The following is a 24,419-nucleotide window of genomic DNA, read 5'->3' as shown; positions in this document are numbered from 1 at the left end:
TCGTCCCGCCTAATTAGACAACACTCTTGTTTATCGGGAAGGTGTAATGGCGGCATCGCTAAAATGGCGCCGAGTGTACCCGGTCAAAACATCCATATGTTTTTCAGACGATTGAAGCCCAAAAACGAATCTTAGGCTCCACGTTCGGCCAAAGCAAAACACTCAAAATAACACATGTTGGTGTCGGATTCATTAGTACATTTAAAAGGTGTAGAAATCAAAACACGATCAGATGCTCGGCTGCGTGTTTGCCACAACCAAGATGGCACAGGGGCCGGGACGTGGAGAGTGACGTTTCCATCAGAGGACGACGATCATTGGCATAGAACAGTTCTGCAGGATGGAGGCAAAGCCTTCTTCTTCGCGCTTATTGGCTGAGGGATCCCAACGAACTCCAGATTGACGCTTTGCGGCCGATGGTTCGTTAATGTTGCTGTCCGTCACGTTCTTTCAGTGACTGTGTGCGAGACAGAAAACCGGGAGAGGGATTCTGGATTGGATATGAATTTACAGCTGTAGAGAGGTGGAAGATGTTAGAACAAGTCCGTCTATTTTTTTTTTTTTATCACCCCATAAAGGGATACTGGGAATGGTATTTTTAAACCTATTTGGGTATGACTTAAATCATATATATCCAATGGCATTGTATAATTTACCACAATAGAAAAAGCTCAAAGAGTAGACATTTCAGTTTCTTTGATTTGGCACATTTAGAAAACGAGAATTGGTAACTACTTGTACCGGAATGCCTTCCATCTGTCTACATTTACTGAAAGCCATCAACAAACCAATTGTTTATTGAGATACTTTGCTAGAAGAAAATTAGCATTCTCCAATTGTACATTTGCAGGAAATTTGGTTATCTGATTTTTAAAAACACCTTTTTCTTCTGATGAGTTTTCAGGTGCTGGCATCCTATACCTCTCAACCTTTTGAGTCGCTGAGATGGGTGAAAAGTGGATTTCGTTTTTTTGGTGGGAGATAGCCCATTGAAGTCTTTGGAAGGGTAAGGAAATGTGTGGGTGAGTGGCCTGTTTCCACGGCAGGTGATAGCCTACACAAGCATGCGCGTTGACATGTATGGCACCATTGGAATAATTATGTTTAATTTTATAGCAAAGCTAGAGGTTAGCGTTATGTAAAAAAGCAGTTAAGGCTATAATGGAATTTGCTTATGCTGTGATTGAAGAGGGAAGGTTAAAAACTACCCCTGCTTCCCCTCCCCCCAGACAAATGAGCCGGAAAAAGAACCGAAATAAGCATGATCAAACTCAACATTCTGCACCAGTTCCCAGTGCCCATGAGCGACAAGTATGTTGAAAGGTACCCACTTTGTCAACCCTACAACCCCGGAGTCTCGATTAAAGCTAACAGTCGTTAGCGACACCACGAAATAGCAGCGTTAGACATGAAGCACACGTGCCATCTGCACAGCGGGACATAATCACGCACTCGAATACATGAAGAACACTCACGTACAGCTCTATAAATCAGAGGACCGTTAGACATACATACTGCCTTCGTCTTTATTATTTTGTCATTAGCTTGATTGCAGCAACCTGGAAACCGCAAGAAGCAAAAGATCCTGTGTAAATGCTTGAAGATGCTTATATGCAATTAACTCTATGGAGCTGCAGGAGCACTTGAGGGACCTGACAGTGCCATGAACAACTAACCTGTGGATACTATAGAACAGTACAACAGGCTGGGAGCCGTGCCCTTGCTCAGGCAAATTACAAATTACAAGTAGGTCACAACCATCTCAGGGAATGCTGAGCTAAATTCAGCGCAAACCGAGGAGCAAGCCGTGTGCGACAAGGGCTCGCTGCCAAGGCCATCACAATACGAGTGACATTCTTTTCCCTGAACTTCAGTAACACCCGCACAGAAAATACAAATAATTCATCACAAATTCAGGCTAATTCCGAGCTGCAGAACTCAGAACCAGAGCCTCTGGACACATGACCAACCAAGCTGATGATGAACCGGAGCTAGCAGCTGGGAAGAGAAGCAGTCCCACGGACCCAGACAATGTCTTGTGACAAAATGGTTACAGATGAAGCCGAGTGTCGCATGATGAGAATGAGCGCTGTCACAGGCATTGGTGGTGCTCACACGTTACAAGACAGACACAGAATTGTTTATATTACCTTGAAAAGGTACACTTCGAGCTGAGAATCAACTTGGGTCCCAGGCCTGGGGGTGACAGCTCTAACCAATCACAGTTCAGGACCCTCAGGGTGGGTAGCGATGGGCAAGAACCGATCAGTACACCCTCACACTGCAACAATTTAGAGGTAGCATTTTTTTGGGGATGGACCAGGCCATCCATCTGACATGGAAGAGCCAATAATCTAGTAGCAATAGGGACCTCCATAGGTCTTGCTAACACCCAATCACAGGATGTGATAGGTTTTTAGGAGAGGGCCCATGTTTTGATGTCAGTGTGATGCAACTGTGCTACTAAACTGGCCTGCGAGCCAGAATGCTCCAAGATGTCCCTGGACATTTTCTCAGTGCATTGATCCCGGTGGGTTTTGGCTGTAATAAACCACAGTTTGGACTTGCTACCTGTCTGGGTCTGCGTTCCTTTTGGGAAAGGGAAGGAGTTAGGCCATCCATGAGTTCTGAGTTCACGAACTCCTAGTAGCGCTCCTGCCTACCTGGGAGTTTTATTCTAACAAGTTGGTAGCAGAGAGATGGTTGGCCGTGCCAGCCCGGCACTAAACCGATCCCTTCGCCGCCGAACCTGAGAGGCTGTGGGACCCCTTGCATGCATTTCGAGAACACCGGAAAACATGTGACGGGATAAAGGCCATCGGGAGCCATATTGGAAATCATCCCGCCCGGAATCGGTGAAGGGTCTAGGCAGACCACGACAGGGAGGCGAGTGCCTTGATGGGGAGTCGGCAGCCGAGCAGCGCCAGTGCAGCACGGAACTAAATATTGGTCCAGACAACCTGCAACCATGGGGTAACAATGGGTATTGTTGGGTACTAGGGAAGTGTTGTTCATTACCGTGTTGTAGCATTGTAAGTAGTGTCGTGTGAGTAGGGAGCAGAGGTAGAAGTCCCCTTTTTATGTTTAAGTGACATTTGGTCTTAGAGGACTTGGATGATTTCTGTGGGTTGGGCGTTTTTAGCTCGGGTCGTAGATGACGGTATTCCTGTGAGGGTTAGCTGGAGCTATCCTAGATTGCGGAAGGTGAACTAGCTGAGGCGTTTCACATGTTAGGTGACTCAAAGGGTGCAGTCAGTCACAAGAGAATAAAAGTATACTCTGCCATGGAGAGGCAGGAAGACAGCTGTGGGGTTTTGGTGGGGTTTTTGTGGTGAACGCAGAGGTCCTTTAAGACGAGGTAACAGTATCTGAGATGGATGGGGATGCAGAGCTTACTCATCCATAAATAATCACACCGACTCAGAAAGTTTGGAAAAAACACAGCTGTTTTTTTGCAAATTGTCTAATTCCCTATGGAATCGGAGGATGTTGGAACAGGGCAGAGCCCTAATCTTTGCTTTAGTCTCACTTTTAAAGTTGATTGAAAACAAATGATCATTATTGCAGACTTTAGTGTGAAATTGGGAATAGGATTGATACATTTTAGTATCTATTAGTTAATCTTGTAATTATTTTGTTGTTAGTGTAACCAATTGTCTTAATTTGCCATTGTATACACTTGAATAATGTATTGTAAAGATTGGCTTTGTTTGATGAGATTTTAAATGATAATTTTCATTGAATTGTATGTAATTTTTTTGTAAAGGTTTGTAATAACCATAAACAAAAACAAATAATTAAAACAGGGAGTACAAATAGACGGCGCACATCATTCTCTCTCAAGAGTCTCAAACATGTCATAAAAAAGCACAACTTTATACTAAAAATGTGTCATGCGTGACACCATACTACATGGCAAAATAAGAAAACCTACAGGGGTTTGTGATAGGCTTAAGGAGAACATCTATGGGGCATGGTACCGTGATTGGATCTCTCAGGCCAGGTGGACAACTAAGCCCACCCCAGTGCAAGTATTCTACCGTGTCAGACTAATACACAACATTCTATTGGCTTCTCAAACTATAGGGCCTCTTGCTATGTGGCCCTCTATGATTGGTTGGCACGATTGTACCCTTCTGGAATATTCCACTCGCTAGCAGCACACAAGTGGAGGGGAGGACAGATATTACTCAGTTTTAATGGTGGGGGGAAGCATTGAGGAAGTTAGGCAAAGAGAAGATAAGGACGAACAAGATAGAAGGGACAAGGAATGAGAGAAGAGATTGAAAGAAGATGAGCAGAAAAGGAAGAGCAGAGAGCAACGAGAACAGCTGTATCAGGAGGAGCAACAGAAAAGAGAAGAACAGGCAGAAAAACAAAGAGAATATGACAGTAGACAGAGAGCGATAGAAGATAGGGGTAGAAGAGAAAGGAAGAGAGAAGAGGAAGAAGCGCAAAGACTAAGGGACAAAAGAATACACAGATGAAGGGAAGGAGTAAGGAGAGAAAAACAAAGACAAGAAGAAAGAATTAGAAAGGAGACGAGACAGCGAAGAGAGCTAGATGAAGACATAGAATGAAGAAGACGACAGCAGGGTCTTGATACTAGATTAGTTCATAAAGAACTAGTAGTGCCAAGCCCAGCAATACTATGGGACAGAACAGAAGAGTTCCTTGCAATAAAGGGAGCAATGTCAGGGGCATCTAGAGTAGTATTGGAAGAAGAACATTTTGATGTGGGAAGCATCGGAGACAGGATCGATAAGGACTATGAAGAATTTAAGGGAGGTAGCAAGTATGGAAGTCGAGAGAAGGGGGGATCAATCCCTAGCATTTCAATCACAAAGTGGAGAAGAAATTCCAGTCACAAACGTAGAGCATTGTTGTTAAGCAGACTAAATAAATAAGCAGACTGAACCTTGACAAAGGAGAAGGGGATGATAGTGTGACCCCCCCTTAGCATGCTTTGTGTTGGAAAACTGCTGTTACCACTGTCTTTTCCACATTGCCTTCTAGCCTCTTTTCTGCCTTAAGTGCCTTTTCCTTCTTTGCAGCACCACAGCATCCTGGAATCACTGTGACCATACTAGAATGAGTCGAATGAGTGAAAAAGGATACTGGCTGGGAGTGTCACCCCACCAATGAACACCATAGTTCTTGACTAGCTGCAGACTTCACCACGCTGGGAGAGAGAGGCCAACACTACGAAACCAAGCAACAAACAGAGAAAACGCTACCAAATTAAAAGAGGGCAGGGCCAAGAAAGGACTTTAAAGGTTTTGCTGTGAACACCCCCTCCCCCAGGGAAAGCACAGGGAAGGATTGGACAAAGCAGACTGGTCACAAAAAAGGACCAGTTGAAAGGTGGAAGAGATGAACGTCTGGAAATGCCGGGCTATAAAGGCCCTACTCTCAGATCCATGAATGAGGGGTGTTCTGTGAGGTCACAGGGAGGGTTGGACCAAGAGAGCAGGCGGTGGAGAGAGGAAGGTGGAGTGCTGAGGAGTTTAAGAATTGGATGAGAGTGCAGGTAAGGTATTGTGTCATAGAGAGTTGTACCAAGCTTGAGTTTTCATAGTGAATGTGGTGTAGGTGTCCAAGTGAGTGTGGAGAAAAGGGTGCAGGAAAGAGGGACATGTGAGAGTAGGGGTAGATGTGAATGTAGACAGTGTAAGGTGAGAGTGGTACCGAGTGAAAGAGTGTGTGAGAGAAAGAGCAGGGCAGCCGAGAGAGGACGTTGGTGCAGCGGGGGTAGTTGTAGAACAGGCTGGAAGAAGTGGCAGGGGGGAGGAGAGAGAAAGGCAAGGCTAGTGAGGAAGGAGAGCGAGTGTGTATGAAGGTAGTAACAAGAGACAGAGAGGGAGAGGAGGAGAAGGGGACATGTAGGGAGATTGAGGACCTGGGAAGGTGGCGGGGGAGAGAGTGTGTACTGGAGAACGAGATGTCCACCAATGGGCCCATAGGTCAGTGCTCACCCTCTAGTACTTGTAAGACAAGATAGCTGCACCATGTGAGGGATGGGGGTGCAGGATTCACTTACTCCAATACAACTCAATAATGAGGACTCAGTAGTTTGGCAAAGGGAAGTCCGTTTAATGACAAGTACATTAAACAGGGAAGCAGTTGGGAATCAGCATCGTTGCGACCACCTGTCTCGCTCCGACTTCCTCGAACTTCAGTTGAACAGCAACCTTTATGCATAAAACACGTCAACATTGACGTTTAATTCTACAAAAAACTCGACATGCAATATAATTGATTAGGAAAGGTAACTTAAGTATAGGTGCTATATCTGTATATGATAGTAGAGCATGTGGATTGGATAATTCTTATCGGGTGGCTGTCTACGCCCCTCCCTCTACATCACACGTGATCAACGTCACTACAAGTACGACGTCTCATTGGTTCTACGATATATAGGACCCTAGATAACTTGGTCCATTGTGATTGGGCAGGTTACACCCCTAGACATAAATCTCTACTTTTAATTAGCAGCATGCAGAATGGACACCCAGGTGCCTGGTGTCCCAAGTTTCACCCTGCCTCCCTTCCATCAATCAGTATCTTGGGCTATGTGTCAATTAGCTGGCTGGGTATGGCCTCTAAACTGCAGCCTCTTATCAGGAAAAGTTATGGCATCCTCGGGTTCTGGGTGACATCAGGCGGTGGTACCTCTTTGCGCCTGGCTGATCACGTGTTAGTTCACCATGAATCTGCTTCAGTTTCCAGCTTTTAGTGTATTTAATTCTGTTTTGGCTTTGCCACCTTCATGGGCCCCCCTTATCTTGACCTTCATGGGGCAGGCTGGTATGCTCTGAAGTTTGAGTCTTGTTAGCTGACGCTCTCCTCCCTTTCTCTGGATGACCTCGATTTCCTAGGCATGAGCCGCTCTTTGTTGAGTTTCGATTCTGCTCCTTCTCTTGACTCTGGCTGGGTTATGAAACTTGGCCTGTTAGGCCTCTGGCAGCCTGGGTACATTTCTGCTTTACAAAATGGAGTCGCACTTGTATAATGTGCCTTATAGAGGTAGATATATGGTTGGCGCTTGCCGCTCTAATCTTCTACTAAGCATTGCAAGCAGTATTGGTTTCTTAGCTTCTTGCGTGCCAAGCCTATTTTCACACGTTTAACGGGTTGGTTACTTCCGTCTTGTCTTGTAGCAACGTTTCCTTACGTTTTAACTTCGCCTCTTCCCTGTGTCCATTACATCTATTTTCATAGCTGCTTGCACTGGCGTGCTATCTTCGATAGCCGTTTTTTGTTCATTCACAAGTCTGCCCAGGCCCTTGTGTCATTTCCACTGGCCTTCCATTAAGGCTTTTTGGGTCTCTTCATGGACCGTCTGTAGGTACTCTTCATTTCATCTCAGAGGCTGGTATGTCTATCTAATAGGGTACCGTGCTGCCCATGGCTGTCTTGTTATGGGCGCTTCAACAGGTATGGATCTTCTGATGTACACTGGGCAGAGTCCCAGTGCAGCTCTTTGTTGGTTCATCTGCTCCTCATATGTCACATACCTTGGTGAGTACTCTCCTGGTACCTCGAAATGTGGGGCAGGGGTGCAGGCCATGTCTGGGACCTCCTCTACACTCCCCCCTCTAGCAGGTTCATCGACCACTTCTGCAATCTCTTTTGCATTTATTTCCTTTGATTCTTCAGTGTCATGTTCATCGTCTTCGGGGTTTGTACATGATTGTGTGAGTCTTTGGAGTCCATATTTCTATCACCCCTTGAAAAACTCCCTGCTGTTTTCACATGCTCATCTTTGTTCCATGTCATTAGCTGACATTGTCCATTTGGGCTGCAGTAGATCCATTTTCCTTCATACCTTCTTTGTTTCTTAGGATATGTGAACTTTGTTCCTTCTGGTGCAAATTTGCTGGCCTTCACAAAGTATCTTGTTTCTTCATCAGTCAGGTCCCTGGGTTTCCATCCTGGTTCGACATCAACCATTATTTTCATACGTATGGCTTTCTTCGCAGTTTTCTGGCACTGTGTAATGATTATCTTGATAACACAGAATCCTAGCAGTACTATTGCTAGTAAAGCTCCCAGAAACTTGAATATATCTGCCATCCATTGTGGACCCATGAGAACAGGGCTCCAAACCAGCTGTCATCGTCCACTTCATCACTTTCATCGATCAACTGGTTTTTCAAGTTTGTCAACATACTTATGGCCTCTGTTAGGGTTCCGTTTTCTTCATCGTGCGATGATACAAATGTGCAACATGATTCTCCGATTTTTGCACAAATACCTACATCCATCGCTGTGATCATGTCAAGCACATATCTGTTCTGGAGGGTCATCAGTATGATTGCTCTCAGTTCTTCTTTGATCGCGTTAAATCCTTTTATAGTGGTATTGATGGTCTGCAATAACTCCCATCTGGTTATCTGCAACCATTTAGCATTCACTCCAATTTGGATGTGTGGCAAGAGCATCGTGATGAACACTGTTGAGGTGAGGCTGAATAGCCTGTGTTCGTATGGAATTTCATGGAATGCCTTTTCTGATTTGGCAGAAAAGTAGTTTTCTCTCTTCATTCTGGATACCAGTTCCACAGATCGCCTTCTCCCTAGATGAGCATCTGCTTTCGGGAAACTGTCCAACTTCAGGTCATTCTTAGGGATTACTAGCGCGGGAACGTGGACATTCACCAGTGTGCACATGCCTCCCCAGTTTTTTTCGGCAGCCTTATGTGTATGCCTTGGATCCACACGGCCAGTAATGGTCCATAATAACTGCGGTTCCTTGTGTCATTCCCGGGGCTTTAAAGATTTGTCCGCAGTTTACATTCTCTCCCATCTTCCTCGTGCCATTACTTTTGAAGCATAGTTTTGGGCTTTCCAGTGGTACTATCTGCAGGGGTCCTCCTCTGTCTTCGACCCATGTTAGCAGCTTTACCAGTTTTGGCCATAGAGGTTTGCATAACCTCTGCAAATTCTCTATTGCTTCTCGGCAGGCTCCAAAGACCATCCAAGCTCGGCAGATTACTACTCCTTCCCATCCATCTGGGGAAACCACTGTTGCCCTTTTTTCTTCCAGATTTGAGCCTTTTCTGCAGTTTTTCCTTGAACGTTCAATCTTGGGTTTATTACCCAATGTGTTCCTGATCCTTTGACGTCAGGATTCTCGTATCTGATCACGTGATTCCTTGTGTGCGCCCTGTTTCTTGTTTTAATGTCCTGGACATAGCCATCTTCATCCGGGTGGTCCTTTTCGTTGGCCCATATCAACGAGGCGTCTCTTCCCATAAATTGTCCTCCGGTGTTGCACATTGCTACATGTGACCTACAGTGTGCTGTGGGTACATCAATTTCTACAGCCACGAAGATCTGGGATTTTCCCATGCTGTATGGTAGAAGAGCACAGACAAAGCATTTTCCTTCTGACTGTCTTCGTCCTACTTCCTTCATGTGCTGGTACCATATGTTATTTCCGAGATGGGCTGTGCTGTCCAGGTAATCGTTGAGCTCATTATTATCTTCATGCGGGCTTCTCTTGATTCTCAGCGTTCTTCTGTAGTTTGCTATTACTATGTCCTTAAAAGCATCTGTGCTGCTTTTCCACTCTGTGCGACTTGGTAGAGCAGGCTGCCTTGGTTGTATCGTAGTGGTAGGAGACGGTTTTTCATTTCTTTTCCTTTCCTCTTGTAATCTTCCATAGAAGTTCTCTAACCGCCGTTGGCTCACCAACTCCCCAACGCGTGGCTGTGTCGTAGGTCTGGTGCTTGTTCCTTGTGTCTGGGCTGGCGTGCTTACTGTTATAGTCTCTGTAGTTCTATTTTTCAGCTCCTTGTGCAGTTTCTTTGCTCTGACTATGAATGGGAACAAATAATCTATCAGTGCTTGTGTTTTCTCTGTGAGTTCCTTTGTGGCTACTTCTGTTCTTTAGAGGGATTTTGCTATGCCCTCTTTCATTGGTTTCTCACTTGGTTCTCCTTGGTTGCTTCCGCTATTTTCTGGAACTGATTGTTCGGCAGGCAGTCTCCCCTTCTCTGCTGCCTTCGTTGGAGGCCCTGTAGCCATAGACACTTGCCCTAGTCTGTGTGCATTCTGTGTGTGTGTGGGTATGTGCAGTGGTCAGTGCTGCGTTTTCATTCATTCCGTGCTGACCCTGTCTCCAGCTTTTCTCGTCATTCGTTACCTCAAATGTGTCTGAATCACTGCTAATTATATTTAATTTTAGTTTGTTAACTTTTCCATCAGGTTCTCTTGGGGCTGGGATGACCATATATGGTCTGGGTGCTTTCGTAGGCCCCAGACATTCATAATCTGGTGGGTGCACTGAGATTGGGACACTTCGTGCACCAATAAAGAAAACAGTTCTGATAGTCAACGACGGAAAGACAATGATAATTACTACGCATATACACATAATAGACTTGTAGGACATCTGGCAGCATTTCCTTCCAGGGAAGCGGGGGCGCCCCTGTGCTGGTGGTAAAACCAAGCTACTGTTCTGTGCCCCCATTTCAAACAAGTCCATAGTCAGTTATTTATTCCTTTTCTTGCTCTGATCTCGTAGCTCATGAGTTCATTACTACTAAAGTGATGAGTGCTTTTCATGTGTCCCCCCTCTTGCGGGTGCTGTCGGTAATCTCTGGGCATACAATACAGTTCCTGTGTTAGACTATGGAAAAGGGTTAGGCTAGCAACTCTGGTACATCACATTCATAATGCATATCTACAGTAGGTAAAGTCCCAGTGCATTCCTCGTATTTGCCTTGGTTCTGAGGACATGCTGGAACCTGTTCACTGCGAAGGAATGAAAAGGTGGAACTGCTAAAAATCACACAAAAATAAAATGATGTAAAATAAAAATGAAAGTGAACATGAAAAATAAAAATACGGAGAAATGGAGGAAAAGATAAAAAGAAAAAATAAGATGGTGTAGTTCTTGTCTTTGCCCCCCTTGATCTATCCTGTGGCGGAAGATTGAAGAACTGTGTCTCTGTCCTCGATTTGTCCCACGGCGGAAGATAAAGCACTGTCTCTCTGTCTCCACAATCTGTCCCATGGCGGAAAGTCTCACTGGAACCTCCTAAGGTATTCTCGCTGGAAGTTGGATAGTTCCACCTGGAGCATTATGCCGTGGAGGAGTGTGCCCATGTGCAGGATGGTGGCTGGATCTCTAAGGAAGGTGATGATGTCAACATCTGCAGGCCTCCCCACCATTTCCGGATACTCTGTGACTAGTCTAAGCAGGACATTGTGCGCCAGCCGGGTGTCCTCGGGTGATAGGGACATTTGTCCTGTTTGGCTGGGTCCTGATCATGAGCTTTTCTTTTGATTTGCACAGTCTTTGCACCTTCCCATTGCGTGGACTGCCACAAGGTGATTTAATTTAGTCCACAGCTGGTTCAATTGAGCTAGGTTTCTTGGGTCTCTGATGAAAGTGCGTGTGTCAGTTGTTCTACCGACAAGTCTTGGGCATTTCTCGATTATTTGAAAGAACAAAGTAAATGTGAGTTCATCAATATCTACTGGCGGTGGAAGCATTTGTGTCCTCTTTGTTGTGCTCGGGTAGCTCGGTGAAGGCTTCCGTGCTGACAGTCAGCAGTTGATAAATTACCTTCTTGTTTGCAGGATCTTGAATAAAGTCGGTGACACTGGTTTCTCTCCCTATGAGTGATGGATATGATATTACAACCAGCTGAAAGTAGGTTAGCACATCCCACTTGAGGCTTCTGCTGGGGGATATCATTAGATCTGTGAACAAAGTCTTGATACTAGTTGCTTCAGGATATTGTGTTACGTTCTCAACAATGCATCTTATTTACAGTCTATTACATGTGCGTGACGCTATTTCAAAAGTTAATTTTATCAACGTTGTTGTGGCTTTGTGTGTGTGTAGTTCTCTTCTTTACCCTGCAACTGTGGTGTGCAGAGTGTCTGCATTATTGGTCTTTATCACCTTTCTCTAGTTTGGGGAAGTATTCTATTTAAAGCCACAAATTGAACCAGAGTTCTTTTTTCATTGTTTTGCTGCTCATGCGTCCTTCTTCCTCGCCATGGATCTTGTCTGCACGTGCTGAGGTTCTTCCCCGTTGTCTGTGGTTTCTTTGCGGTTAGATGCAGCTGGAGGGCTCTCTCCTATATAAGGTTTAATGTCATTCAGGAAGAGCCATGCCCTTCTGCCCTGGACTTTGACGGCTGAAGGAGTGCAGTCCTCTACGATGAATGGGCCATTGAATCGTGGCTCATCCCACGTCTTCCTTGTAAAGAGACGCTGGATGTCATACAATTCAAGTAGTCCTGCATCTCTGTCCCCGAGACCTCTTTTGTTGGCTGGGCATCACATCTAGCTCTATCTCTGGGGGTAAAAGGGGTCCTCATCCTTCTGCTTGTGACTATCTCGTGCGGAGTGATATGATGGTCGGAGCCTGGTTGGTTCCAAAGTGCATACAATGCCAGTGGTAGACAGTGCAGCCATCCCTTTTTTAATGTGAGCTTCAACTTGGCTATCCTCCCCTTTAACAGGCTGTGGAGCCGCTCACAGATACCATTCCCCTCCGGATGATACGCCAACGAGAACTTGTGCTTTATACCAAGTAACAAGCTGATCTGCTCAAAAACTGCATTAACAAAGTGAGCACTGTTGTCTGATCTCATTACCTCGCACACCCCCCATCTAGGGAACACTTCCCTCACTAGAAATTTGGCAGCACAGGTAGAGTCTGCGTGTGCACAGGGACCTGCTTCTATCCATCTAGAGAATGGACACACCACCACAATTAAATACCTGTACCCGTTGCACACTTGAATCATGTCAACGTAGTCGATATGCAAGTGCTGGAATGGCCCATTTGGCCAGGGGATAACTCCTCTTACTACTTTTAGTGTGTGCCCAACGGTGAATTGCTGGCAGATTATGCAGTTCACCATGAAGAACGCAAAATGCTCTGTTAAATTCGGTGTAAATCGGTCTTCTGTGAGCGTTGCAGCGAGATTTTCTTTTGACATATGTATAGGGTAGTGTAATTGCTCCAATGCAACTTTCAGTAGGGCGACAGGCATAACTGGTTTACCAGTGCTGTCTTGCCTCCACAACCCGTCAGAGGGGTTTAAGGAACACCCTCGACGCTTCCACAAATTTTTCTCCTCCTGAGGTGCCTCCCCTTGGAGTTCCATTAGCTGAGTCTGTCCCATGTTGTTATAGGCCTCTGGTGTGGCTCGTGTTACCATCATACTCTCATGGGTACATGCCACCTCCACGTCCATGATTTTCATCCTTGGATGCCATGCACTTGGCTTCCGTGTCCGCTTCATGATTTCCACGTGACTCGAAATCTGTCCCTTTGGTGTGGGCGGCGCATTTCACGACCGCTATGCCCACTAGGAGCTGTAGTGCCTTTATCAACCTGTCCAATAAGGCTGCATGTTGCACTGGCGTGCCATCCGCTCGGAGGTAGCCCTCCTTTTCCAGCATGCTAAGCCTGCGTGCACGCTAGATATCACATAGGCAGAGTCACTGTACACTGTTACTTCCTGGTCTGCATGATTCTCAATGGCGAGTATCAGCGCCAATAGTTCTGCAGCTTGTGCAGAATAGTGAGATGGTATTCGTGCACTGACGAGTACCTGGAACTCTCCATCCGCTAGGTGTTTTATCACGGCCACGCCTGTGTATCTTTGTCCGTCTTCTTGGTCGATTCTAGATGAGCCGTCAATAAACACAATCTCACCACCTGCCAGGGCATTTTCTTTTACTCTGGGGAATTTCATCATAGAATTCCTCATAATTTGCGCAGTCATGTACGGGTTCTCCCTCTGTGAGTGGCTCAGCTATGAACGTAGCTGGATTCAGTTTTACATTGCACTATTTTGATCGATGGGTTAGAAATAATCACTTCATATGCGGATGCTCTCTGAGATGTTAGCGTGCCCTTTGGCTTTTCTAGTATGGCGAACAACAAGTGCTCGACATACAATGTCATGGAGCACCCCATCACAATGGATGACGCCTTTTCAATGGCGAACGCAGCAGCAGCTAGATTTTGCTCGCATGGGAAGTGGCCCTTCATGACCGGGACCAGACTCCTGCTGTAATATGTAAGGGCTTGTACCCCAGTGAGGTTCGCTGCGTGAGCACTGCCGTCATAAAATTACCATCTGTGTGTGAGAACAGGTAGAATTCCTCTGCATAATTAGGAATCCCGAGAACTGGGGCCTTGCAAATCGCCCCCTTGAGTTCTGCAAACCCCTTTTCCATTGCCTCCATTCCATTTTTTCCCTTGTCGCCTGGGCCTTCTTTAGGGCCTGAAGCAAGGGCTTGGTATACGAGCTGTAGTCGAAGACCCATGCTCTGACATAATTGCACAGGCCTAAGAAGCTTTGCATTTGTTTTATCATGAGTGGTTTAGCCATGTTCATGATGGCTTCAGCCCTTTCTGGGGTTACCTTTTTCCCTTCGTATGAGATTAGCTGTCCTATGTACAGCGCCTTTCGCTGACAGTATTGTAGCTTTTCCTTGTTAACTTTATATTCTTTCTCACCCAGGATAGTCAATAGCTGGACAGAGTCACGCCTGCATTGTTCCTCAGTGACACTGCTGATCAGAATGTCATCCACATACTGCAAAACAACACTGTCTACTGCAATATTGCTTAGGTCCATCTGCAGGATGGATGGAGACTCACAGTACCCCTGTGGCAGCCTCGTGCTTTTCAGGTGCATTTGCCTGAAAGTAAATGACGTCAGGTCTTGTGAGTCACGGTGCAACGGAATGGAGAAAAACCCATTTTTCAAGTCAATCACGTGAAATATTTTGCCTCAGTGGGTATTTTACATAGAATTGTGGATGGATTAGGGACTAGAGGGAACTCAGCTTCAACTATATTGTTAAATGCTCTTAATTCTTGGATTAAACGCTAAGACCCTCCCTTTGATTTCTTGACAGGGTAAATCACCGTGTTGAAAGGTGATTCTGACGTCACTAGGATGCCATGCTCCACCATGGCAGAAATTGTCTTGGCGATCCCTTCATCTGCCTCTCTGGACATAGGATATTGTCGTGCTCTTGGTAAAAGTTCTCCTGGTTTCAGTTTAATTTTGACTTCAGCTGCACCCTTCAGGAGGCCTACGTCTTAGGCCATGACACAGGCAGGCACTTGGGCCATGTCGTCATCCATGTATTCTGGACGTATCAGCGCCAACATCATTCTCTGTGGCACGTCCCGTTTGATCATTTTGACCCAAAATATGAGACTTACTTCCACCCTTGTCTCTTCTAGGTCAGGGTGTTCTTCGAACAGATCATCATCGGTGACGTCAGTCACTCGATGCCCTTCTTCGATGGCGATAATCGCACACCATTGTCTGCCTTCGTCGTTATATCCTTTGACCAATACCACTTTCCCTCGCACTGTGGCAAATTGTACCATTAAGGGAAATACTTGTCCCTCTTCTTCATGCATAGGTATTCTTGGTCTGAATAGAAACTCATCATCAGTCCTCATAGTTCTATCTGCAAGGCCTGGCAATCCCGCCATGAGCACCCGTATGCCATATGCGAAGACTTCTGGCTCTAATGGTATAGCTCTCATGGCTATACGTCCGGATTATGCTCTGATCATTTCGCACACGTTCGAATAATGCATTCCTGGAGTGGAGCACACTATACCATTCTCGGTAAACGAGATTGTCATATTCAACTTAGTCATTAAGTCCCGACCCAGGATATTTACTGGGGTCTGACGTGAATATAATAAGGGTACATTCATTTCGTGCTCTCCCACAGAGACTGGGAGCGTGTCTGTAAAGGGAACTCTACTGTGAGCTCCCTTGAAACTCTGAGTATCTATGGCCTCGCCAGACAAGGAAAACTTGCCTTCTCATATGCATGAGCGGGTCGCACCCGTGTCAACTAAGAAGGAATATTCTTTACCCCCTATGACGACATTCACCCTAGGTTCCCTATTAGGGTCTGGTGTCACTGATAGGATAGACCACATCAGAGTCCCCCGTGAGCTGTCCTATTTCATATAGAAGTTTGGCCCACTGTATACTTGCTGATTTCCCCCATTTCCAGGGTTGACTCGCCCTCCGGAGCTTGTGCCCTGCGACATTTGCGGTGGTGCCTGCTGGGATTGTCCTTGCGGTACGTTCCCCATGTGCGAGGGTTGAACAACTTGCTGCACACCTTGCTGCGAGCCTGACACCTCCTTCTGCACTGCGTGATTTTGGGCACTTCCCTGGTGTGGGACAGCAGGCTGATTCACCATGCCTGCTCCCATTCCTTGGCCGTTTTGCCACATGCCTTGGCTTCCGCACATGTGCGCCAACTGTCCTGTCATTCCACACAGCCAACACACTGGCGGTGGTCGGGCCATCTGTCCATCTGGCGTAGCTGGACTGCCCATCTGTGCGTTCTGAAAGCCACCTTGATTATTTTGAAAGCCTCCTTGGTTACCTCAAAACCCACCCTGATTACTCTGCCATCCTCTTCCTCCAAAACACCTTCCCCTCGGGTAAAATCCTGCGCTAAACTGATTATTAAGTGATGGGTTAGTCGGTTGATGTGCGCGTGGTTCAGCTGGGCTTGTCAGCATGGCTCCCTCGAGAGCATACTTTGAGAGTTTCTTTTGCACCAGCTTCGCCTCCTCAACCTTACGAGTTGCTTCCTTTTTCCGATTCTTTTCTTGCAACAATCTACAGTAATGTGCAATTGTCAACTGTATTTCAGCCCATGGTTTAGCTTCTATTCCTACAAATTTCTTGAGCTGTTTTTGCACTGGCTCAGGCAACCCTTGGCATAATATATGGTAGAATACAGGGATAGATTTCATCCAAGACTCATGCGCTTCGAGCACCCACGCGTCTTGAAAATTCTGGATATAAATCAGCGGATCCTCTGACTCTTTCATTTTCCGAGTCATTATAGCCCCCATATCAGAAGTGTCTGGATATAGCATTTGCAGTGCTTTCCACACTGCTGCTCTACAATTATTTAATGGCGCTCTGTCATGGGAGGTGTTAATTAGGGTTATCCTAGGGTAGCCTGCCCATTCCCATACATCATCTGCTCTTTCACCAAGTATGGCAATTGGGAGGCCCTTAATTTCCCCTATTGCTAAGGTGACACCCCCTGTCATTTTCTCTAACTCATGTATCCACTTCCCGGCTCCTGATGTCAGCATTGGAAGCTTATTTTTTAGGTTCTATCGGTCCATGTGTGGCCATGGAATATATTGTGGTCTTGCTCCCCCCTTTTCTAGCAGCGGGAATTGGAATGCGCACTCTTCCTTTTCTTTCCCCATAGCTGTCCGGTCTATCGCTGGGGTGGCATTTCCTCCTTGCCATCTCCCTGTGTCATGATTCCTGCCCCTCATGTCCCCAGCCCTCCAAGATGTCAGGCTGGAGCCAGGCCACAATCACCTACATGGCCCTCAAGGGCCTCTCCATCCCTCCAAAGACTCACTTGGAGTTAGACTTGGTGCTTGTGGCACCAGACTCACTCACTCCCATAGGATAACATTGGGGATTGGACTTGTAGTGCATTGATGGGGACAAGATGGATGCCCCCACATATTTCGGTTCCCAGAACTGCATGTGCAGTCTAGTCTTTTGGGTGTGGTTCAGCCCAGAGACACCGGGGATACCCAGAGACTATTTAAGCCACGCCCAGGCTGAGAAACATGCTTTGTGTTTTCTGCATCTGCAGTGGGACCCTTACCGTGTTCGGATTGGTCTCCAGTAGGCCTGCATCTTTCTTCTGCGCTCAGCTCCTGCAAGAACAAGAACACTGTTAGGAACAGCCTTACCTTGCGGCGCTTCTGCCCATCATTCATCGCTCCTTCTGTTCTGCGGGCATCTTCGGCGGTGTCATTCCCATCCCGGCACGCCACTTCCTAAGGAAAAAGGAAAAGAACAGAAAAAAGGCATTAGTAAGCATTCAGCAAATCTTCGCTTATTTTTAAAGACTGTATGAGCTTCAAACGCTTACCTGAATCCCAGCCGCTCTGTGAGAACTCTGTCCCCGGAACTTCTCATCCATTTGCAAGAGGGAAAAGACACTTCAGGTTAGCGTGGAAACATCTAGAGGCGCTGCATACCGCACTTGCTCACCGCATTTCTTCTTCATACCCGGCATCCACGCTGAAAACGTCGCGGCACCTAAAAGACCCAAGAAAACAAGGCCCAGTCTCCAGTCGAGTAGACTCCAGGGAAGGGTTCGAGGTCGTAAGAGGTAAGAACAGGCTGAGTGACGTCCCCGTGGATACCAGGTGAGCGTTACAGAACACAAAGCCTCACATCAAAATCCACCCGGGCATCATGGAAACGTCAGAAACCGACCAGTTAGCCCACATGTTGGGCAGCTACGTTCCCAAGCACATGCAGCGAGGCAGGAGACCAACACCCTGAGGAGAGAGCTGATAGTAGCCAAAGAACGCACTGATGATTTAAACCGGCAACTTCTCCAGTCACAAGCAGGGCATGCACCATTGCCGGGAAGTGTGCCCTCGATGCCAGCACCATCAGCCAATCCCGTTCAGATAACCCTTCCTGGGGCAGTTCCCTTGGACCCGCCCGAATGATTTACGGGGGATCCCAAGAGGTTTGCAACGTTCATGAACCAGTGCCTCCTGCACTTCCTTTGTAGACCAGGGGCCTTTTTTGAATGACCAATTACGGATCACTTTTGTGCCATCCTACCTGAGTGGTAGCGCTGCGGACTGGTCTGTACCCTTTGTGGCCCAAGACGATCCTTTGCTGCATGACTTCAGGGGCTTTCAGCAGGAGATGGAAAAGCTGTTTGCCCGTCGTACTCATGGGCAGGCATTAGACAACAAACTTCTGTCCCTACGCCAAGGGAATCAAGACCTATTAACATACATAGCCACGTTCAATAGACTTGTAGTTGAAGCAGAATGGCTAGTGGAGAAGAGAACCACGCTATTTCATCGGGGATTGTGGGGGGAGCTCAAGGATGTTCTCGCACAAGTAGTGAACCCCCCGAAAGACTGCTCAGAATTCATTGACCTTGTTGTTCAACTGGATCATAGGTTTCAGGACCGAAGAGCAGATCGAACCAGACCGGACCCTCGCCCTATGTATGTGCGTTCAAAGGACAATATTGCCCACACAACGGAAGGTTCAGGAGAACCAATGCAACTCGGTGGGGGGGGTCAGATCCCTTTGACTAAAGCGGAAAGGGATAAAAGGAGACAGGAGCAGTTATGTCTGTACTGTGGAAGGTCAGGTCATTTCCTTAAAGAGTGCCCTATAAAGCCACCGAGGAGGACGGTAGGGGCCATGGACAAGGAAGATACCATCAAGGAATCGGAAAACTCCCCACCCCGGCAAGTGTAGGGGTCCACTTGTCGAGCAAAGAAAGTGAACTACAGACCTCTCATTTTGCACTATCTGTGGTCTTGATCAATCACCAGCAACCATCTCGGATGCACGCAGTAAGAGCGTACATTGACAGTGGAGCCGTTGGGAATTACATCGACCAGGATCTTGCGGCAAAGATGGGCCTTCCGTTACGCCCTAAATCAACCACTGACACTGTTACCACTGTCGATGGCACGGAAATAGCTTCTGATCCAGTATCCCAATGCACTGCAGCTTTAACCCTTTTGTGCCAGGATGGACACAAAGAATCTATCGTTTTCGACCTCATTAAGGCACCACCGTTCCGGCTGATTTTGGGAATGCCACGGTTGGTAGCTCACAATCTTCGAATCGATTGGCGAGCAAAAGAATTGGCCTTTCCCGAGACTTGCGCCCACGCATGTTATCGCCAAGAGAAACCACCAATAGACACCAGAAGCTCCACACTTGCGACTGTGGCAATCGGCACCCTACCAAGTGAATACCAGGACTTTCAAGATGTCTTTCAGAAAGAACAGGCTAATACCCTGCCACCGCATAGACCATACGATTGCCAAATCGACCTGATACCCGGCGCACAAATCCCTTGTGGGTGAATTTACGCACTCACGGAACCACAAAACCAGCACCTGAAGGCCTATCTTAACCAATACCTGGCCAACAGGTTCATCCGTCCCTCGAAGTCTCCAGCAGAAAGTCCTCTATTCTTCGTACCGAAAAAGGAGGGGGACTTGACAACATGCATCGACTATCGCGCACTGAACCAGATTACCGTAAAAAAACGCTACCCCCTGCCACTGAACCCTGAATTGCTTGATCAAGTCAAAGATGCCCAAATCTACACAAAACTAGACCTGAGGTGGGCATATCACCTTGTTCGCGTAAAACAGGGGGACAAATGGAAAACCACTTTTCACACCAAATACGGCTTGTACGAATATCAAGTAAGGCCCTTTGGCCTTTGCAATGCGCCTGCAGCATTTCAATACTTCATGAACAATGTCCTACTGGAATTGATTGATGTCTGTGCTCTAGTGTACATCGACGATATTCTAGTATATTCCGCATCAAAGCAGGACCACGTTAAACACGTCCGATCCGTATTGGGGAAACTCAGTCAACACCATCTCTACGCCAAACTCAAAAAGTGCTCATTCCATGTCTCTTAGGTGGAATTCCTGGGCTTTATTCTCAGCCCGAATGGAATCCGAATGGATGTACACAAGGTAGATGCTATCCTGAACTGGCCATCCCCAAATTCATTCAAGGGTGTTCAAAGTATGCTGGGTTTTGCAAACTTCTACCGCCGGTTCATCCCAGGATTTTCGCAAATCGTGCATCCCATCACGTCATTGCTAAGGAAAAGCAACAAAAAGTTCCAGTGGACAACAGAAGCCAAGGAAGCTTTCCAGGAACTCAAAGCAAGATTCACATCTGCCCCAATCTTATGCCAGCCTCGCCCTGATCTCCCATACCTGGTGGAAACGGACACCTCAAGACTTGGCTATGGGAGCCGTCCTCTCACAAAAGGACCCCGAAACGGGCCAGTTACACCCTGTTGCCTTCTGGTCGCGTAAATTCACACTCCCTGAACTCAATTACGCTATCAAAGACAAAGAACTCCTGGCCATTAAGTCAGCCTTTGAGGCATGGCGGCACTACCTCTTGGGCGCCAGACACACATTCACTGTAATAACTGACCACCGGAACTTCCAGTACCTAAAAATGGCAAAGGCCCAATCCTCATGACAACTACGTTGGGCTCTTTTTTTTTTTGCTGAATATGACTACGTGATTACATTTCGACCATGGGTGAAAAACTGGAAGGCCGATGCCCTTTCCCGTATGGGGGTGGAAGAGCAAGGGTATTAGACCCCTGACCCAATAGCAATCATCCCGAGTGACAAGCTCCTAGGAATCACAGCAACCATAACTCAGAAAGAATTACATGAAGAAATCCAAAACCTGATGAGTCCGGAGCAATTACAAGCATGGAGTGCACAAGGAGAACATTACATGATAAAAGATCAGTTGCCCTACTTCAGGAATCGTTTATTCTTACCAAACCAAGAACTACGAGAACAAGTCTCATGCCCGGTTATCATGATTCCTTGATCGAGGGCCACCCCGGAATCGCTAAAACCATAGCCAAGGTAAAACTAAATTATTGGTGGCCCACGTGGCGTAAAGACATTATCCAATTCATCCTATCTTGTGGAGTGTGTTCTCAAAACAAGTCATCCAAGCAGAAACCAGCTGGGCTATTACAACCATTGGAAATCCCACCAGCACCCTGGCACACATTGTCCCTCGATTTTATTACTGACTTACCACCCAGTCAAGGGTTTAACACTATTCTTGTGGTCGTGGACCTATTTTCAAAAATGGCACATTTCATTCCTCTTAAGGGGCTCCCAAATGCTTCCACTCTGGCAAAGGTATTTCTTGAAGGCATCGTACGGCTCCAATGGTTCCCTTCAGTTTTAGTCTCAGACCGAGGTACTCAATTCGTTTCTAACTTCTGGAGAAAATGCTGCTCTATGGCCCAGATCGACATCCGGCTATCCACCAGTCACCATCCCCAAACGGATGGTCAAACTGAGAGGACAAATCAGACGCTCGAGCAGTATCTGCGTTGCATGTTGCACCAAGCTGAAGGAAGCTGGTTCGACCTATTATGGATAGCTGAATATGCTTATAATAATAACCTACACACCAGCACTGGGCAGACACCCTTTTATACCAGGTATGGCAGGCACCCACGTACTTCTGAGTTGGACGTTCTTACAACCCTGGAAATGCCAGCAGTCAAAACTTTGCACACAACCATTTCTCAAACCTTTAAAAGGGCAGCTGAACACCTACTTCAAGCTAAGAATCGCCAAAAGAAGTTTGCTGATCAACACCGAGCAAAGGCCCCCAACTACCAAGTGGGAGACAAAGTCTGGATGGCGTCTAAACACGTGTCCATTAAAGGAACCTGAACTTTCTGTCCAAGATACCTGGGTCCATTCACCGTCACCTCCATGATAAATCCTGTGGCGGTCAGACTTGCTTTGCCGTCAAACATGCAGATTCATCCTGTGTTCCACGTGTCTCTCCTTAAACCTGTTCAACCTGGGACCCGGGTAGCAACGCCACCGCAGCCAGTAGTAGTCACGGGGGAGCCAGAATTCAAAGTCAAGGACATCCTGGATTCAAAGTACGTCAGATCCAAATTATACTACTTAGTAGACGGGAAGGGGTATGGTCCACAAGACAGGACATGGGAGCGTTGTGAGTACATCCATGCACCTCGCTTGCTTAGACGATTTCATCAAAACCATCCAAACAAACCAGGACCAGACAGAAGAGCCACCTTGAGAGGGGCCTTGGGGATGGGGGGAGTGCTGTCATGATTCCTGCCCCTCATGTCCCCAGCCCTCCAAGATGTCAGGCTCCCCCCTTTTCTAGCAGCGGGAATTGGAATGTGCAGTCTTCCTTTTCTTTCTCCATAGCTCTCCGGTCTATCGCTGGGGTGGCATTTCCTCCTTGCCGTCTCCCTGTGTCATGATTCCTGCCCCTCATGTCCCCAGCCCTCCAAGATGTCAGGCTGGAGCCAGGCCACAATCACCTATATGGCCCTCGAGGGCCTCTCCATCCCTCCAAAGACCCACTTGGAGTCAGACTTGGCGCTTGTGGCACCAGACTCACTCACTCCCATAGTATAACATTGGGGATTGGACTTGTAGTGCATTGATGGGGACAAGATGGATGCCTCCACATATTTCGGTTCCCAGAACTGCATGTGCAGTCTAGTCTTTTGGGTGTGGTTCAGCCCAGAGACACCTGGGATACCCAGACACTATTTAAGCCACGCCCAGGCTGAGAAACATGCTTTGTGTTTTCTACACCTGCAGCGTGACACTCACCGTGTTCGGATCGGTCTCCAGTAGGCCTGCATCTTTCTTCTGCGCTCAGCTCCTGCAAGAACAAGAACACCTTTAGGAACAGCCTTACCTTGCGGCGCTTCTGCCCATCATTCATCGCTCCTTCTGTTCTGCGGGCATCTTCGGCGGTGTCATTCCCATCCCGGCACGCCGCTTCCTAAGGAAAAGGGAAAAGAACAGAAAAAAGGCACTAGTAAGCATTCAGCAAATCTTCGCTTATTTTTAAAGACTGTACGAGCTTCAAACGCTTACCTGAATCCCAGCCGGTCTGGGGGAACTCTGTCTCCGGAGCTTCTCATCCATCTGCAAGAGGGAAAAGACACTCCAGGTTAGCGTGAAAACATCTAGAGGCGCCGCATACCGCGCTGACTCACCGCATTTCTTCTTCATAACCGGCATCCACGCTGAAAATGTCGCGGCACCTAAAAGACACAGAAAAAGAACTCCGTTCAATACAAATACGAAAGGGTCGCATTGCGCATCGAGCTCTCACTCACCTTCAGCGCTACTCAACTCGGCAGCACGTCACCATCCCCGGTCGCCGGCCATCATCTAAGGAAGGAAAGAACGAAGTTAGAGAACTGTTCAAAAGACTCATTATACTTACCTGTTGGACTCTTGCCAGTGAAGTAACTAGGCAGCAACGAGCCCGCATCAATCAACGCGCCCCTGCACTGAAAGCAGGACGGAGAGAACACTTTCCAAGAAAACAAAGCCCAGTCTCCAGTCGAGTAGACTCCAGGGAAGGGTTTGAGGTCGTAAGAGGTCAGAACAGGCTGAGTGACGTCCCGTGGATACCAGGTGAGCAATACACCCTGGCAATGCCCTTAATCTATCTGCATAGGCAGGTGCCTGACCGTGGGGTGTTTCTTTATGTCGGCCGTACTGCGCGGCAGACTTCAGTGTCCTACTTGTGGACTCGCTAGCATCTGACCATCGTACCCCTCAGTCCCCTGGGAGCCGTTTTCCGCACCGTCTCCCTTCCTCGTGTGCCTCATCCTCCGTTTCCCCACCAGAGTCAGATTCTGAATACTCCCAGTTCACACAACTCCTTGCATCTTCTTCGTCCTGCCCAATCTCCAGTCTGTCTAGGGACAGTCCCCTGTTCCCACTACTTTGGGTGACATCCTCTGTGTCATATAGCTGAGTG

The 24,419-nt window shown here is 47.2% G+C and overlaps 1 long non-coding RNA gene across 1 annotated transcript in view; it reads left to right on the top strand.

Moving 5' to 3' along the window:
• The first annotated feature begins 410 nt into the window (after positions 1-410).
• Positions 411-24,419, top strand: part of LOC138491180 (uncharacterized) — an 87,858-nt gene continuing 63,849 nt past the window's right edge. The window contains exons 1-2 of the long non-coding RNA XR_011275975.1: positions 411-612; positions 905-1,006. This is a non-coding gene — a long non-coding RNA (uncharacterized lncRNA). The remainder of the gene's footprint in view (positions 613-904; positions 1,007-24,419) is intronic.

This window comes from Ambystoma mexicanum, chromosome 10 (genome assembly GCF_040938575.1).
Source record: "Ambystoma mexicanum isolate Mex_15411 chromosome 10, UKY_AmexF1_1, whole genome shotgun sequence".
Lineage (NCBI taxonomy): Eukaryota > Metazoa > Chordata > Amphibia > Caudata > Ambystomatidae > Ambystoma > Ambystoma mexicanum.
The sequence above is the reverse complement of the archived record's forward strand: the minus strand, read 5'-3'. Positions and strand labels throughout refer to the sequence as shown.